A 16055-nucleotide genomic window follows, 5' to 3' on the forward strand; every position below is an offset into this window, starting at 1 on the left:
CCTGCAATACATATTTAAAATCATAAAACGAGAGTTAGACCAAAAAGTCTAGTGAGTTACCCTATTTATGTCATTGCAGGGTGATAATCACCAAAACTTTGTACAAAATAACTTTTCAAACCAAGCATTCAGTTATTTACATAACATACCCCAAACCTTTATAGGTTTGAATCCACCAGGTTCCATATAATGTTACTTTTAAACCTTTTTAATTAAACAAGGTTTATTTAAAGTTTCAGGCCAAACCTATTATTTCTTCCTCAATAACATCTAGACTATGATTTCCAATAAAAACCCCGATCCTAAACCTTTAAATCACAAAGAAATAAAGATTCCAGATCACGATAATTTTAAAGGATATAATAGTAAGAGTTATATCACATAACACACATACAAATGCCACCCTTGTAACGCCCCAGCCCACACGTTGCATGTAATACATATTTCATACCAAAGAAATACATATTCATATACATTCGGGTCCACTAGTACAAGAATCTATTATGACCAAACACAAGGTCCAAAAATTCAAAATACAATCTTGTACAAATCATCAGAGCTTATGCATCAAAAGCAAATTTTCATCCAAAATGCACGTAAGAAAAACACTAAATCTTTTCCTTTCCTTTACTTTCCACACTTCCTGCAATACACATTTTAAAATCACAAAACGAGGGTTAGACTGTAAAGTCTAGTGAGATACCCTATTCATGTCATTGCAGGGTGAAGGATCACCAAAACAAAATCAAGTATTCATATAAATAACAAATATATGAAACCATAATACCAAAATACCAAGTCACTTCTCAAATTCAAGCTATCACTTAGCTTATTCAATTCCCATACCTTTTAAACCAATCAGGTTCCATACAATGCCACTTTTTAAACCTTTTTTCTCAATAACGAGGTTTAACAAAGTTTCAGGCCAAAACAGTTCTTTTCTCCACAATAACATCCAATCTATGATTTCCAAATAAGAACCTCGATCCTAAATCCTTAAATCACAAAGAAATAAAGATTCTAGATCTCAGTAATCTCAAAGGATATAATAGAAAGAGTTACATAAAATCACACACACAGACAATGCCACCCTTATATCCAATGAACACCTCTCCTTGATATGCAACCCTTATAACAAATGAACACCTCTCCTTGATATGTCACCCTTATAACAAATGGACACATCTGCTTGATATGCCACCCTTATAACTAATGGACACCTCTCCTTGATATGCCACCCTTATCTCTTCAAAACATTTATAAAATAATTCCAAATAGACCGCAGCCATTGGAATAATTTTCAGATCAAAATCATTTATATCAAAACTTCATTTTATGATAAAATAACAATTTTTATCCAATCACAAATAATTATTTCAAATTCTATCAACAAATCTGGTCAATCAAATCCGGTCAACAATCATCCAGATAACAAGTCCGGTCAACCAAAACCATCAAGCCTCATCTGTATTAACACTTGGAATAAAATCCATTTTGTTGTCCGGATATCTAATCCGGTCAACATACCATACTTAAAATAATTGCACACTTAAATCGGATATMTAATCCGGTTAATCATACCACACACTTGCTAATCGGTTTAATACTTAGAACAATTTCAAGTTTGTCCGGATAACAAATCCGGACACTAGTCCGTTCAACTCTCATCCGGTTTATATATAAACCGTTCAACACTCAACYGGTTTAMCCAACTCCGGACAACAAACCGYTCACGGCTTGTCCGGTTTATACTAATCCGGTCACTAAACCGCTTAAAGCTTAGCCGGTTTAAAAACAATCCGGACAATACCCCGTACAAGGCTTGTCCGATTTACACCCTTATCCGGTCAAGCTTTGTCCGGATAACACTTAGAACAAAATAAACATGCTCTCTTCAAATAAGAATAATACGAAGCATATTGTAATTGAAACCARTAGGATTTTAATACAAAAAGGTTTAGAAACCAYTCACCTTATAAAGCTTTTGAAACCAAAACTCTAGAAATTGAKTCTCTTTTGAAGCTTGACACTTGAAATCAACTTGAAGACTCCTCCTTTTGCTAAACCGGACAACACTCACTCTAGAGCTCTCAACTTCTCAAAATGGCAGCAAGCCAAATGAGAGGTTAAGCCTCTTTATATAGCTTCCAAAAAGGGGAGTGGGCTACCTAAACAAGCCACATGTTTGCATGATAGACCATCTCATGCACACCTATGCATATACTTTACCAACACATACATGCCTACATACACGTGTATACCTATAAACACATATTATATGCATATAATATGCATATAATAACCCCATACCCACATGCACACTCATGCACATATATATATATATATATATATAAATACAAATAAATATGTATACTCCTTCATCCAATTAAATGCACATTTTCGCACACCAGCACGTATCAAACATATCAGTTTATCACGTTATCACGCAATCATTTTATCAAATAATCACATATTACATACCTTGGGTAATAACCAAGATCCGGTTATTACAACCCTTATATCCAAATGTACACCTCTCCTTGATATGCCACCCTTATCCCATGGTACACCTCTCCTTGATATGCCACCCTTATTTCTTCATCAAAACATTTCACAAAAATAATTTCATATAGAATTAGACCGCAGTCTATGGAATTATTATCAGTTCAAATTTATCTTTTCAAAATTCCCCATTTATATATATATAAAGTCAAAATGCAAATCCGGTTAAATTAGACTTGGCCAGATTTCATCTCCGGTCAAGTTTTAGTCGATATATCAAATCCGGACAACATACCGCCCAAGGCCTGTCCGATTTAACACTTGGACTCATTTCCAATTCTTTTGTCCGGATAACAAATCCGGACAACACTATGTCCCCCTTTTTGATCGATTTAAAATAATCCGGTCATTACATGGTCGTATTCATACTTCTCCGTTAAAACACTTAATCATAAAAATCAAAGTTATAAATCGCTCATTATTTAAACTGATCGAAACATGTCCGGGTTAAACTAAACCGCTTGACTTTCATCCGGTTTAAGGCTACATCGCTCATGCCTTAGGCGGTTTAGCCCTAAACCACTCAAGCCTTGTACGATTTAAACTCTAAATCGCTCATCTTTCACCCGGTTGAAGGCATAAATCGCTCAATACATAACCGGTTTAAACTTCAAACAGGTATAAAACTTTTAAAACATAATTCAATATGCAAACAAAAATGGTTCAAAGCATTTTAACCACTCACCTTTGAAGACTCTTTTTAAATCAGGTAAAATCAACTTGATTCTTTAGCAAAATAAGCAATCCGATCAGCCCTTCCCTCTCTTTTTAAAATTGCTTACTTTTCAAAAACAGCAGAAGAATGAAAGGGGGTTTTACCCCTCATTTTATACCCCTTTCTAATAAAAGAAAGGCGGTTAAACCCCATTATACACACACATACATGCCTATGCATAACCCCTTATGCATGCATTTCACATACATAAACATGCATAAGTATAACCATCCATGTATCTTGCATGCATGATATATCTTTCATGCATACAATCATATGCATACCTTCGTATATATCCATTTGTGAATATAATTTCACATACTAGCACGATCAAATATAACAATTATCATGCTATCACGTAAACATTTAACAAATAATCACACATTAATTATCTTGGGTGATAACCAGGATCCGGTTATCACATTGTATGGGAATAAACAAATGACTTCAGAAAGTGTATAATAAGACAGAGACATCACAACTTTGGAACTAGAATACCATCCATCCATGGTCTCAGAAACTGAAAAAGAATGATCAAACTTGAAGATGAACAAGTCTAAGTAGAACAAACATTTGTGCATTTGATGAATTGATGTATAATTTGCATGATATTACTGCACATATGATGCTAACTTTACCCTCTTGATAACCATTTAATGATCAAGGAAAGACATGATGCAATTGTATTTGATAAGAATGGTAGTGTGATATGCAGGACCAAAATAACCAGAAGATGGAATCGGAGTGTTGGCAAAGGGATTATACCACTTCAATAACCAAGGGGATGATTCTTGATGATGATGTTGAAAATGAGAACTAGAGTTTTGTTGATGTACTTAAATAAGATTTGAATGAGTTAAAAATGGATGATGTACTTTTTAATGTAGATGTAATAGATCTTGGAAAGAGGTTTAGATGTGTAATATGGAATTTTGTTGTTGTTTGAAAATGTGTTTTATAGTTACAAAAGATTTCTTAATAATTAATTTACAAATTTATGGGTAAAAATGGTATTCTTTTGCCAGATCAAGTACCTTCTTTATTTCTCTAGAGCAGTACATTTTGGCACAAACAACATTTCTGAAACTTGATTTTTTAGGACAGTTAAGCCCTCTGATCATACCGTCAAGAATCACCTAGAAATTTTGAAGGAGAATAAAGAGACTGTTAAAATATTGGGAGTTATTACAAGCTCAACATCAGTTATATCCTTGCAATTCTTTGAAACAAAAAAGAGAGTTCAGACAGAGACATTTGTAGACTGAGACATTTGCAGAGGCTCAATCATCCTTCAAAAAAATGCTTTACCATTTTTGGCTAAGTAGTTGTACATTATTGGCAGACAACCTTGTATCAAGAACCCACCTCATTTAATAAATAAGCATATTAGTAGTATTCCAAGCCTCACAATTTCATTTAAACATATACAAAGGGATTGGAGTACAAGATTTTCTATAAAACCAGATTTAATGGAATCATTCGGTGAGGTTCAAGATCTCTACCCATCAGAGTTTCTTTTATAAATAATTTTAGTTGTCTACATAATAAAATGTGATTTCTTATGCATCTCAATGCTTGGTGTGTGTATTTTAGAACTCATCTCTTGTTTATGTGGATGTGCCAAGATTGTTGAAATGAATTACCATATGCAAATATTACCTACTTGGTGGTTATTTTGATTAATTGGTCGTGAGTTTTTGTTGTTGATCAGTCTCGAAAACAAGTTTGACGATAGGGCTTGGTTTCAATCATGTGCAAGTAATTGTTTCTTGCATCCAACATTATTTAAATTGTTTGTGGCATGATAACATTATATCTTTGATATATTTTCTTGGATAGATGCATTCTTTTTGTATAATTCTATAATTTTTAATCATTCTGGATTTTTTTTTTGATTTAGAGCAGAATTAACCCAAAAAAATATCAGCGAAAAGATTTATCGTTCAACAAGACTGTATAGTCGCTCTGAATCTTATTCATTGCACCCATAATTGCACTAACAAGTGGGTTTGTCTTTATACACAATTCATATAAATGATTTCTATCTTATGGATGATTGCAATAAGTTACGAGCACCGATATTTTGGATAGGTGGATATTTGAATCTAATTTAGGTACAAATGTACTAGGATATATGACATCTTAAGAAAAAGTTAATATTTTGAATTAAATAAATCTTAATGAACTTTTTGTATACCGCCACATTGCACAGGTACTCAACTAACTAGTTGTTAATAAAGTCCTAGTCTATAGGACTTTCTTTCTTCTGCCTTTTTAACTTGTGTTTCATCTTCTACTTTTCAATTTGTAAATGCTATTATATAAACCCTTTTTTTTTTCTATAGTATTAGAGTTTTTGAGGTAATTACATTGAGAAGCATAGTATTACATTTTCATTTTTTCTTATTACGACAATAAACTTTCAAATTATTTTTTATTAGTTCATTGTACTTTAATTTTTTTTACCTATTATAGTATTAGGTAACCTTTTGTTTAAATTTGTCCATTATACGAGGTTGCATGTTACCTCGCTGTCCATATAGGTTATCCAAATGTACTATAGCTGATGTGACATTTCTTATTACAACATTGTACTTTCAAAATTATTTTTCATATGATCAATCAGTTCTTATTACAACATTATACTTTTAATTTTAATACTTTATTATTTAGACATTTTACTTAATATTTAATAAATATATTAAAATAATTAGAAAATTTCTAAATTACTCATTAATCTATCAATATTAATAGAACCAGTAGAACACAATTTATCTCGCTAACATTTTTAAATAATATGCATTTTTTGAAAAAAGAAAATAAGAATAGTTACTTTCTTACCAAAAAAAATATTATCTTTAAAGAATATATAATATTTGTTTAAAAAAAATTACTGACTTATAAATATATTACCTTAATTAGATATTCTTGAATTATTCATTAATATATAAATATTAAAAAAATTATAGAACACAATTTATCTCGCTAACATCTTAAACATAACTTTAAAAGATATGTATTTTTTTGAACAAAATAAAATAAAAAATGTTACTTTTTTTACAAACAAAATAGTTATCTTGAAAATAATATATCATATTTATTTAATAAATTATTTACTCTAGAATATTTAGTTTGCAATCAATTTAATAAGAAAAAGCCAAAAAAAATGTTTCTTAAATCGTAGAAATGAAAAATGGAAATCATTAAAAATAATTTAAAATAAGTTTTCTTATTTTAGCCATGTCATCAAAATGATGTGTCATCTACATCACCTCATTTAAGCGAAGCAAGCAAAATAAATGAATAAAGAGGTTAACTGATTTAAAAGGTAATATGTTATCCATTGCTATAATAAGTATATTTTTCAATGTACAATGCCTTAATAAATAATAATTTGAAAGTAAATTGTTGTAATTAGAAAAAGTGAAACTAGAATGTCATAATAAGAAAAATTATAAAAATAGATTACTATTTTATTCATTTAAACCTATATATATATATATATATAGGAGCGATCAAATGAAAACCGCTTCTATTTGTGTAAACCGTGTAAACCAATCTCTTCCATCCATTTTCTTGATCGATGGTCAAGATTAGTTTATTTATTTTAAGAAATTAAAAAATATATATATTAAAAATTTATTTTTATATCAGTAATAAGGGCAAAATTGTAAACAAAATACATAATCTCTAACATTCCATGAACCAGTTTCACCTTCATGAAATCTGTTTCATGTACATTAATTTTTTTTATTTCACTTCTGATTTGATGAATTCATTCTTTAAAGCCTTACAATCTTCAAGATTCTGGAACAGATTACACTCTTCAAGATTCTGGAACATATTCATCATATACCCGTTTCATCATGCAATTATTTCATGACGAACCAAATACATTATGCACCCGTTTCACTACTCATTGTTCAATTACACCATGAACCAGTTTCACCTTCATGAAACCTGTTTCATGTAAATTAATTTTCTTATTTCATTCTTGATTTGATGAATTCATTTCCTTTATGCAATTATTTCATGACGAACCAAATACATTATGTACCCGTTTCATTTTCCATTTCACCTACTAAATGGATCAACTACACCATAAATGAAACGAAGTTCACCATGAAACCAGTTCACTACTCATTGTTCAATTACGACATGAACCAGTTTCACCTTCATGAAACCTGTTTCATGTACATTATTATTTTTATTTCAATCTTGATTTGATGAATTTATTCCATTATGCTTTATAATTTTCAAGATTCACTAACAGATTCAATCGCATCACAATATATCAAGTTCAAATTTTTAATATTATAATATAATTAAATATTTAAATGTTACTATTTATAAAATTTTCTTTATTACATTTTCTTAATTAAGATTTATTAATAATTTCCATATTTAATAGAAAATATTGTAAATGACCGAAATACCCTTATTAATTAAATTTAATTAGAAAAAAATGGAACTTTCCTATTGGTGGAAATTAGTTTACACGGTTTCTTAAAAATGCACGGTTTTCATTTGAACGTGCCTCTATCTCTCTCTCTCTCTCTATATATATATATTAATCATGATATTTTATTTACTTATTTTGTAAATGCAAGAATTAATATTCGAATAATAGTTCAATACACTCGTTCCTTTGTACGATCCAATAATTGAATGAATGGTAATCAACTTTCACTCCACTTGCAATATTCAAGATGCATCCAACTCCATAATTGAAGCCACGGGAACCATTTTTTATTTACTCATCTAAAATTACATTTAATGGTTAAAAAAATATATATATTCAAATATTTTTAACTTTTTAAATTACTTTTTACACTTAATAATATTTTTTATAATCATATTAATTATTTAGTAAAATTTAGAAAAAAAAAATACAAATGGTATGGATGAGTCAATCATGTTTTGACCCGTTCAAAACCTACTTGTTTAGCACCAGAAATTTTCATACCGAAGACGCACAATAATTAAACTCATTTCCACTTAATTATTAGCTTTTATGGGTATTTTCAGACATTTTCTATGTTAATCTCACATATCAGATTATTACGTGTATAGATCAGATTGTAAAGTTTGAAGGTGTAAACTAATATAATAATTATCAAATGAACAACATGAGAGAGATTATCGTACAAACGTACAGAGATGGATCCTTTTTTACAAAGTCAAGTCGCTTTTTGACCACCTAACTTGGTCTATCTTATAACTTTAAATCATAATTCAATTTTACATGTATCAACGTAAGTTTTCGAATGTCTATGTAAAATATTTATAATTATTTTGCTATTTTTGATCATTGTCCTGGGGTTTTTAACTAATTTTTTTTTATCATCAAAGAGAAACTTCAAGAAAACCTAATAAACTATTTGATTTTAAATGATTGAGTCCTTAAACTATTTTTTTAAATGATAAAACCCTTCAACTTTTTATAACCAGTTAAGTACATTTTTGTAATATGTAAAAACAGGTTAATATTATAAAAATATGGGAAAAGTCTAAAAAAAACTCAACAAACTACCTGATTTTGAATAATTAAGTCCCTATTTTTTTAACAAATAAACCTATAAACTTTTCCAAATTTTTTTTACCAAATAAATTCTTGAACTTTTTTTGAACAAATAAATCTCAAACCTTTTTTAAGAAACAAAATCATGAACTTAATTTTGAATAAATAAACCTCAAACTTTTTTTTGAATAAAATCATGAACAAAAAAATATAATACAGTTCTTCTTATCGACAATAAAGTACAATGAACCAATTAAATAAAGAAAAATTATATCATTTCTATTACTAATTCTAAAGTATAAAAAAGTTACGTTTAAAGCATAAATTAAGTTCAATAACATAATTTTTTTATGTATATAAATATTTTTGTATGTATCTATTTTTTCCTTAAGAATAACTTTTGTATGTTCCAAAATTAGTAATAAAAATGGTATAATTGTACTTTGTTGTTGGTGAGATATTGTATATATATATTTTTCTCCAAAAACGTTTCGAATTTATTTGTTTAAAATAGAGTACATGATTGTGTTTCTTCCAAAAAAAAGTTTGGGATTTATTTATTCAAAAAAAATCAAGAATTTATTAAGAAAAAATTTAGGATTTATTTGTTAAAAATATATGGATTTAATCATTCAAATCAGATAGTTTGTTGGGCTTTTTTTAAACTTTTTTCAAAATTTTATCACATTAATTTATTTTTATAGGTTACAAGAATGTATTGAATCGATTTTAAAAAGTTTAATGATTTTATCATTTAAAAAAATATTTTAAAAACTTAATCATTTAAAATAAAATAATTTGTAGGAGTTTTTTTGAATTTTTTTCATTTATAATAAAATATTAATTGTTTTATATACGGAAGAAGACATGAAAGCCAAGAATAAAAGAGATAAAGCCACTTTATTTCCATTATGGGCAGTCGATAACACAAAATATTTAATAATCCCCACCACGTTTGGAAGATGACAAAAAGTTATGATTTTTTATTGTCAAGATATTTTAATTGCAAAAAGTTAAAAGAAAATAATTACTCAAAATTTTCACTAAGTCTCACACTAAAAGAAAATAATTACTCAAACATTTTCACCAAGTCTCACACACACACATATATATATATAGAGAGAGAGGGGTTGGGTTCACATGAGACCAACCTGTTTTCGTGAGACCATATTTTTACACTTGAAACTTCATAGCAAAAACACTGTGAATGTTAAAAAAAGTCGAACCTTCACAGCAAAAACACTGTGAAGGTTAAAAAAAGTCACCTTCACAGCATTTTGCTGTGAAATTTCAAGTGTAAAAAAGTAGTCTCACGGGTCTCACGAAAACAGGCTGGTCTCATATGATCCCAAGTCTCTCTCTCTCTCTCTCTCTMTMTATATATATATATATATATATATATATATATATATGAGTCTATTAAAAGGAGAACTGATTAGTTTGTGATAACCGTGAGATCCAATCTCAATCACAAATCAATATATAAACTAAGAAATTTATAATTTTAGTAATTTTAAATTAAAATTTTAATGCAAGGAAGGTATTTTTTTCTCCTCTCTTCTCTCTCCGTCCCCGTCCTTCGTCCTCCGGTGATACTTAAAAATATTGACTATTAAAAAAAAACACACAGTATGATACCCAAACACATATAAGATGTATTGTGATACCACTGTGTTACATCTCCGATCGACCATACAAACGACCTCAGTGTGATACCCAAGCACATATAAGATGAATTGTGATATCACTGTGGTATCACCGGAGGCCAGAGGACGTAGGCCTGGGGACGGAGAGAGAAGAGAGGAGAGAAAATATCTAAAATGTACTTGAATTAAAATTTTAATTCAAAATTACCAAAATTATAAATTTCTTAATTTATCTATTGAATTATGGTTGAGATTAGATCTCACAGTTACCACAAACTAATTAGTTTTCATTTGATTAGGCCCCTAATATTAATATATATATATATATATATATATAATTCAAGAATAATATATAGGATAAAATGAAATAAAAAAGTATATACTAAGAATGTAAATATCAGTTTCACATGTGAAAGGTATAATTTATGAAACAAATATTGTTCTCTCAGACAAAGGTGGACTTAAATTTTTTTAAGTGATGACATCATTTCATAATAAAAATAAAATAAAGATATGGGTATTTTTTTTACAAATCATCATTGGAATATTGGTTAGTTCTTGTTTTTCTTATTTAAGGTTCTATGTTCGAGTGTTTTATTGCAATTTTTTAGAAACATAATAAATTTAAAATTAAAGGCTCAAAATTAAGAAACATGACACAAACAAGATTTGAACCTAAGTCCATGATGGGAGAAAAATCACGAAAACCAACTCTACCAAGGAAAATGGAAAACCATTGTAGTTTCAAAATATAATGGTTACACAGAACAAAATGATACGGTAGCACATTTCAGGACCCTATGATTTTTTACATTACAGCGAATAAACAAGATAATGACCAGTTTCACCATGTTCAATAGAATAGGTCCGCCCCTAATTTCACATGCTAAATAACATACATTTATATATTTTACTAGTTGTGTACCTGCACAATGCAACGGGATGTAACATTTCATTGTTTTCGAATATATGATGATGACTTCTCTCAGAAAATGGCTTGGAAGGCTACAAATAAAAGAAACTTACAATTTGGACACACAGTTGAAGATTGCCATGGATATTGCTTAAGGACTTCACAATCTTTATGGGATGTCTACAAAGAAAAGCAATGGAATTCTAATATTCAAATTTTCCAAAAGAAGCATTGTTTTTATTTTCATCTACTCCATCAGGCTTAGGGGACTACTTTCAAAACCAAATTACTAGAAGAATAACTATCAAACTGAAACGACTTTTCTCTTCTTTTTTTGGGTAACTGTTGGTATATGAGCCAGCTTTGTGCAAGGTTTAATCATTCGGGAAACCATGAATGGCATGAAGTCATCACATGTAAACAACAATGATAACAAGGGTTTTGACAACGTCTGGTTTGGAAGCCGTGGAAGATGAGATTCAATACACCCACTTTAGCGTTATTTTAGGTAAAGTGTTAAAATGATCATTATTATCAAGACTGGTTTAGAGGGATGAAAATTTTGAAGCAACTCTCTGTGATGTTCTAATAGTAGCATTTTTTGAAAAAGCCTTGTATCGACACTGGCAAACAAGAACAAGACATAACTTATGAACAATATAACTTACAATAATTACAAACAAAATATTTAGAAAATAGTGCATAAGAAATATCGATAAATACTTTCTAAGGTTGCTAAGATATTGCGGTCTTCGAAGTTGACACTTCCACAACCTACAAAAGAATTTACGTAGTTAACACATTAAAGAGTATTAAGCATAAAAATCCATCTTTGTAGCTTCTTTATATAAAAACAATAATCAACATAAATTGCTATCGTTTTCCAAAAGTCGATCTTGCCGAAAGGAAAATTCAAATAGACGACATAAGATAAACCACTCACTCGTAGAGACAAGAAAACTCAGGGCTGCAACAAGCTTCTATTGCATATAGAACTCTGATAATCCATCAAGAACATGAAGAACTTCTCACATAAAACCTAAAATAGCGCAATAAAAGACTGTGATAGTCGGTTAACAGATGAACAAACTTGCAAACAATAGAGCTTTATCAAAATCATATTAACCTACGTAAAATCATCAAAACTAAGATAATTCATCATTGTAAATCCAAGTTAGTCATCAGAACTTCTAATTGAATAACTTATTTTCCATTTTGATCATCTTCCAATGTTCTAGTTCTAACAAATTTGTTGTATGATGGAAAGAAAGCAGGAACACGTGTAACCAAATCCTACCCTGATCAAAACTCGAGTCCCTACAGAAGTTTAGTGAACCGCATTCGTCAAAACAAATTATTATGCTCATAAGCTTCTTATATTCATATTTACTAAACAAACTATTAAAAATATTAGCTCGAAATAAAGAAGATATAAGAAAGATGATAAAACACAGAAACAACAGCAGCAAGCCCAATCAAACCTTTAGCAATTGAATGAACAAACTTCTTGTTGGATTGGACTGATTGTTCTCATGCAAAAGTAAGGGCATTAAACTGCATTAACTTTCACATCACTTCGTTTTGGGGAAACCAACTATGAGATTACCAAGACTTATACTAAACTTGGAGGGAAAGATACAAACTAAGACCAATAAACTTCAATGTATAAAGTAATGGACTAAAGTTATCTATTATCCATCCCCTTTCCAAAATAAACATCACTGAATAAAACGCACGGTTCATTAAACAATAAGGGGTAACACATATGAAAACGACAATTAATCAAGCTAGTATACCCAAGTAAAAATGAGTCCAAAACATGGAGATTCCATCAAGTAACAATGATCCAACATTCAAAAAATGTTCCAGCAGTAAGTTGCTTGTGTCAATTTAACATGATAAGGAAGCTTCCTGATCACATGCCATTTCTATGTACGTTATTTTTATCATAGTATAAGATGATGCTCAAAACAACATATATAGACTATAAGATTTTTATTTTATATATACCCTGGAGTGAAGATATACTTAAACAGCTCTCCCGCCAATATCATTCATTTTGTGACACACGATTCATTTTGATCTAGAAACAAGAATAGACCTCTGTTTTGTTGTCCAAAGAAGCTCTGTCAGTCCCTTTCACTCACTCGCTTGAGTCGGACTCAATCACTCTTTTAGTTTGGAGGATCATTCCTTCTTCGTCCATTTGCTTTCAAGATTTGAGATCATAAACCAAACAAACTGAATAAAAGTTGATCTAATCTAGTAACAAACCTTAGAATCAGAGGTAAAACATAATCTTTTCAAAATAAGATATCAATAAAGTTAATAACTAAAAGAAAATCAGAAAACAAAGTAGAAAAATTTGAAGAAACTCTTAACGGATTGAAGGTAGGAATCTACGAAATAGTGAGAATTCTTGATCTATCTCAATTCTAAAATCCAGAACTTGAATTCATGTCCTGTCATTAAATTCCTCCTGATTTATTAGAACTAAAAGAATTTCATTTAAGCATCTCATTACTTTCGTTGAAAGATTCCATTTGAATTGGAATTTGGTCATTCACTATGACCCGCTAAACATTCAAACCAAAGAAAGAATGTATAAAACTACAAAGAAAAAGAAACCAAATAAACAAAAATAAGTTATAGGTTTCTTATTGGACCATCATCAAACAACTTTTTTATGGTTGTTATCTTTTGTTTTCTATGATGATAAATAACCATTTTTATCATTTTTTATATGGTGCCATGCAAATCAAGAAAGCAGTAAAGTAGCATGATGTTGGTGTGAACATAAAGAAATCGAGAAAGAAGTAAAGTAGTAAAAGAAATCGACCAAAACAAGAACCTGTGAAAATCAAGAAATGAGTAACTTGCCTTCTTTGAATTGCTTAGAACCTGTGAGAATCAAATCCAAAAAGAAATAGATAAAACATAATGTTTTTAAAATAAGATATTAATAAAGTTAGTAACTAAAAGAAATCAAGGAAGCAAAGTAGAAAAATTTGGAGAAAATCTGGTTAATTGGTCACACATCTCTCTCACTTGTGGCTAATTTGAACTGGCTGCATGAATCCTTTAATTTGACTCTTAACTCTTTTAAACATTAAAATCAAAGGTGATACCTGTTATTTTTACGAGTGCGTATTCGGAAGTTTCTTAGGCCTTCTTATCTCCTTCATCTCCTAGAGCAAACTTGAATCCACAAGTACTACAAGTGCGTAACAAAAACTCATATTGACCCAAATCCAAGTGTAACTGTGCATAATTCCTTTTCTTGTTTATATTTTTTTTTTGATTTCAATACCACCAATGGTTTTGTCTCGAATCAAGCTTCTTTGGATGTTTTCCTGTCCATAAACCATTTATCTTCCCTTTTGCGAATCAGAAAGTACAACAGATGTATAACTTACTACCTGCATCATATGACGTTGCTACAATACCTTCCATCATTTTAACCGAGAAGAACTACTAATTTTAGCATAAAGAGAACCCATATCAGTTAAACACCTAGTGAAAGATACAAAATGGTGAAGTCTCACTCACAAAAGAGAATCCAAATTTCTCTCGCATATTTTATCAAACACCTTATTTTGCATAAAAAAAATACATGGGAACAAACTTTAAGCCCTCAACATTCATGTCGATGACTTCACTTTAGGTGCTGGAGTATGTTGATTTTGAACATCTACCACAAAGTTCTTGCTCATATTGCATTTCATCGATTAAACATGTAAATGAAAAACAAAACAAAAATGAGAAGCAATGGAAGAATCGAATCAGGAGATTGAAATGTCAATGAACATCAAATTAGGAGATAAATATGAAAGCAAGATGAAATTGTTGGAAAATAAAAATAAATTATAAATTACCTGGATTGAGGAGTAATGGAAGGACTAAGGAATCTCTGAATCGATGTACATATAGAAGTGAATTGATAGTGAACCCTAACAATTTACATAATCATAGTTTAAATCGATTACCTGGATCGAGGAGCGATGGAATGAACCCTAACCATTTACATAATCAAAGTTTGAATCAATTACCTGGATCGAGGAGCGATGGAAGGATAGAGGAGCGTTTGAATGGAGCCTTGAATCATAACCAGAGTTTAAATCATGGAATCCAATAGAGTTTGAATCGTCACTTTGGGATGAGAGATGGAGTGTATTCGAGTATCGGAATCGATTTTCTAAATGGCTGCTTTGGGAATCGTCGCTTTGGGGAGCGCAAAGTCTGAACGAAGCAAAGGGGAGGCGTTTCTTGGGGAAGTTGTACTCTATGCTGATTATATTGTAATTAAGAGTAGTGTTGCCAATGTGTATTAAGAAGTTGTACTCTATGCTTATTGTATTATAAGTAAGACTTTAAGACTTTATGCATCAAAATATAGTACCTTATGTATTTAAGGGTGTTTTTAAGACTTCTCAAATCTGGTTTATAAGGTGGTATAGATAAATGTAACAAACATGCATAAAATGAAACTAATTGAATGGTTAATATTAATTTTTACGCTTTCTAATATTCTTATGATTTGCTTTTTATTCTTTCACACATACACACACATGCATACATACATACATACATACATACATACATACATACATACATACATACATACATACATACATACATACATACATACATGCATACATGCATGCAAGCATACATACATACATACATACATACATACAT

Source organism: Cynara cardunculus (assembly GCF_001531365.2).
Source record: "Cynara cardunculus var. scolymus isolate 2C chromosome LG 13, CcrdV1, whole genome shotgun sequence".
In the NCBI taxonomy this organism is placed as follows: Eukaryota; Viridiplantae; Streptophyta; class Magnoliopsida; order Asterales; family Asteraceae; genus Cynara; species Cynara cardunculus.